Below are 4,297 nucleotides of genomic sequence, written 5' to 3' on the forward strand. Positions count from 1 at the left end.
TACTGGGAATACCTTGACCATCCTGGAGCTTGGACAGGTATGTATGTTTAAAAATGGCATATTTTAGTGTCCTCTCTTTAGTATACTAGCTTAACCATTAAAGTGACTTAGGAAGTCAGAGTCGTCATAGTAATGAACTACTTCAAGGGAAACACCACTCCAGGAAAATAAAGGCATTTTCATAAATTTTGGGTTCATGCAGTTGTATTTTTTACCTTCCAAACAATATCTGAATATCTATTATTCATCTCATATATATGCATGCCTGCGAAGACGCATGGCATGAAGCAATACTAGACCACTGAAAGAACAACAGTGGTGAAAAAAAGAGGAGCTTTAATTTGGCATTTCTTGGCAGTTGCATTAAGTTTATGTGATGAAATGACTTTTCCAGAAGGCAAAGTTTATGAGGCTGTCAAGTGTTCCCCTTTTAGGTCACTATGATATTGTATTTTTGACTAGTTTTAGTACATCAATACCCTCTTTGTATGTCTCATTGATGAGCTAATTTTATAGTGGTGATTAATTCTGCACATTTGTGTAACTATGTAAATAATAGTGCATTTCCACAATTGAAAGTGTTCAAAACAATGTTGGAGTACAATCATTTCTTCAGGTAACAACATAGAATTGTAAACCCTTTCAATCCTCATACCCATAGGAGTGCATGATGTGTGTGTGTGTGCTGCCACTGACTAAGCATACAAGATTAGATCCTTCACATAACAAACTCTGTCCTACCAAGTCCCCATTTACACCACTCATTTGACTGGGGCACAACTGTAATCCAGAGACTTCAGACATCCAGAAAAAAGAACCAAACCAGCAATGTGTATGTTATGAGCCAGCCCTTTTAAGTTCTAATGATTCACTCATGATAACTCCACTGATCACCAGTACAATCAACTAACACATAATAATTATGTACCAGTGATTGCTTGCACTGGTGCTTGCATACAGTGATAGTTGCACTGTAGTGCAATAACAACAACATTATTGCATATATGTATGGAAATGAGTGTGCAATCCTCCTTTTTTACACAAAATGGCATGATCGCACATCTACAGTTTGATTTTATGGAAATCTGCTGTTTTGGACAAACATATCCACCAGGTAATACTAACAGAACTCCATAATGTGTGAGTGCCAGTGTGAGTACTTAGGAATATTTTTGCAGTACTGGTGGTGTTTTCTGCTGCACTTTCACTTGCTACGATCATGAAAGTACAACCACAGAGAATCCACAAGAACTCGTGTAGGACCGGTACCCCCAAGTACATGTATAGCCGCCCATTTGCACTCTCGTGTAGTACCGGTACCCCCAAGTATAGCACATTTGCACTCTCGTGTAGTACCGATACCCCCAAGTATAGCACATTTGAACTCTCGTGTCAAGGGGTTCTGTCATAATATTACATGATGGTAATTGTTATTATAACTGAATCTTTCATCCTAACTGTGTCTATAGTTATCAATGTGACAAGCAGTGTTCAGCCTGATGGCCATGTACTACGTAGTGCTACCCTGGAACATCTGGCAATGGTTCTGAAAAGTGAGTGGTCCAATTTCATTAGGTTCATCCCAGAATCTAACTGGCATGGTACTACATATCTGACATTTGTAGCCTGGGACATGACAGGTTAGTCTCATCAAATTTATATAGACTGGTATTTATTTAGAGTGGACTATATCACTGACTCGGGGCAGAGTTGTAATCAAATAATTTATTGAGTAACTGTCATTAGTGAATTTAAATTTCAGTTGTACTGATTGTCAGCTGTCAGTCTGTCATCAATCTATCAACATTGATATGTTTTTTTTACCCATCTTTTTTTTGTCAAGTTAAAGGGCCAATTCAGATGGGTGATTATTTTGAGCTGATTCTGTGATAAATGCTTGGTAGTAAACATGAAACCATAGAGTACTGGTTAACATATTATTTTGGTGCATGAAAAATTAGGCGGAATAAAAACTTAGGATATGTTAGGTACACTTTAATTTGACAACAATTAATGCAAGGGAAAAGTAGACATTACTTGTAAATAACTCTTCCCATCAGCCTGCCATATTCAGTGCAACTGTTGTTGACACCTTTCTCAATGGCTGTATGTAGAAATATGGCAACTCATAAAGTACGTTTATTAATAGCAGGTCTTATTTCTATGGAAATAGCTCTTTCATATATTCAGTTAAAATAAATGTAGCACAGAAAAACATACGACAACAGTAATCCTACTGTCTCCTATCCTATGACTTCTGACTTGTCCCTTTAAACTCTGAAGTCAGTGCTGCTAGTTGCAATTACAACTGGTAATACTGAATGCTGATCCAAAAGAATTGGACCCAGGACATAGATATTCAATAATTTTCTTATTTGTATTTTCATATGTAGGAGATACAGCTACATTAACAGATGGAGATTACACCAATGCTACATCAGTTAGTGATCACGATCCATTCAGGTAAGTATAGCAATAACCTGTATTGAAGGTATCAGGGAAAATCAGGGCAGATGAGAAAGAAATGGTATAAATGTTGTGTGGTACTTTCATTATATTAGAATATTAACCATCACCACTTCTGAGTTACTCTCTGTTTAAACTTTGTATCAGTGCTCTCCCTGTCAGAAATATCATTCCTTTCAGATGACAATTATAATTTCAATCTTGCTGTATATAATGTATACATGTTATCAGGTTAGAAACTGTGTCCAGACTCAGAAAGAAAGACGTCAAATTATTGATCCAAAGTATGCATGGTAGAATTTGTAATGAAAGACTTTTTGAAATACAACAGACTGACAGTATAGATAGTGAAGTGTAGATTATTATATATATATTTATTTATTTATTTAATGGAAGACCAATGGGAACGCATCCTATTTACAGGCTCCTTAAAAACTGAACAACTCAAGCACAAGACAATTCTACAAAGCACACACACACAAGCCTGTGAAATCAAGGTTATATGATATTTATATTTTATAGATGTACACTGTGTATTAATTTACAGGATCATTCTTTACAAATAACAGATTTGTCATTGTTTTCTGTCACACAGTGAGGAGGCAGTAACCATTGCACTGTATGTATTGCCAGTCAATGATAGCCCAACTCTCAACTCAGCCATCAAAACTGTTTTCACACCCATACATGAAGATGAAACTGGTGGCTATGGAGACAGCATTTCTGTGTTGCTTAGCAACTGTAATGATGTTGATATTACAGATGTTCAGGAGAATCTTGGTGTTGCTATTGTTGGTAAGTTGTATATTACTTTACATAAATTATGTTAATAATTCTTATTGATTTTTGTATTAAAGTCAGAGCAATCAAACATGACCATCCTCATTACCTTGAAAGCCAGGGTTTTAATCCCAGATTCGTTAACTTATCAATGGAGCCTTAATGATTTACAAAGGATCATTCTTTGTTCTGGACCAAATTTTTCTATAACTCTGCCAAAAACTGTTTTCATATGTACCTGTAAATTAAAATGTTATCCAAACTCAATGTTGAGGTAATGAATAGGGCCAGGTTGAGAATCTCTTAGCTAAAGTCAGGTCTGTAGCCAAGGGGAATGATACGTTAGAAAGTAGGTCATCAAAATATTGGAAGACTGATATTTTATTGCACTTGTGATTGATGAAATTAAGTTTTGCTGAGAACATATTTCAAAAATTAATTTGTCTCAAACCAGGTGCTACAACAAGTACTGGCCAATGGCAGTACAGTACAGATAATGGAACAAACTGGATCAACCTACCAGACGTAGCTGTTGATTCTGCCCTGTTGTTGGGTGAAATGGGAAATAACAATGGCCAACGAATAAGATTCATACCCAATGCAAATTGGAATGGAATAACTACGTTAACATACATGGCATGGGACTTCTCTAATAATCTGGCTTCTGGAACTTCATTGGTAAGTATCATCAATATGTTTTGAGCACAGATGGTGAACTAATTAGTGAAATAGATTATCAATTACATCCATCAGTTTTGGAGATGTTAACGATGTATGATTAACATCATTGCATGATAGAGGTCCATAGTAGACGGATCAAAATGTCACAATCGTTTCAAGTTTACCATTCCAAAGTGACTACATTTCACTGTCTGAGATTAACCATGGTTTTATGTCAGTTATCATACATTATAAGTATGCCTGGTAGATGATGATTTTGATATATATACAAATAACTGTATATATTAAGGAACTGTTCATTGTCATCATTACTTTCATGAAGACATTATCTTTTGCCTTCAAACCAAAATCTCAAATGAGAGTGAAATAA

At 35.7% G+C, this 4,297-nt stretch overlaps 1 long non-coding RNA gene across 1 annotated transcript; it reads left to right on the plus strand.

The window, feature by feature from the left end:
- Positions 1-1,619: 1,619 nt before the first annotated feature.
- On the plus strand, positions 1,620-3,121 carry LOC144433883 (uncharacterized). The gene is made up of 3 exons (XR_013480813.1): positions 1,620-1,640; positions 2,394-2,463; positions 3,062-3,121. It is a non-coding gene; the product is annotated as an uncharacterized LOC144433883 (long non-coding RNA).
- The last annotated feature ends 1,176 nt before the right edge of the window (positions 3,122-4,297 follow it).

The sequence above is a fragment of the Glandiceps talaboti genome, chromosome 4 (assembly GCF_964340395.1).
Source record: "Glandiceps talaboti chromosome 4, keGlaTala1.1, whole genome shotgun sequence".
In the NCBI taxonomy this organism is placed as follows: Eukaryota; Metazoa; Hemichordata; class Enteropneusta; family Spengelidae; genus Glandiceps; species Glandiceps talaboti.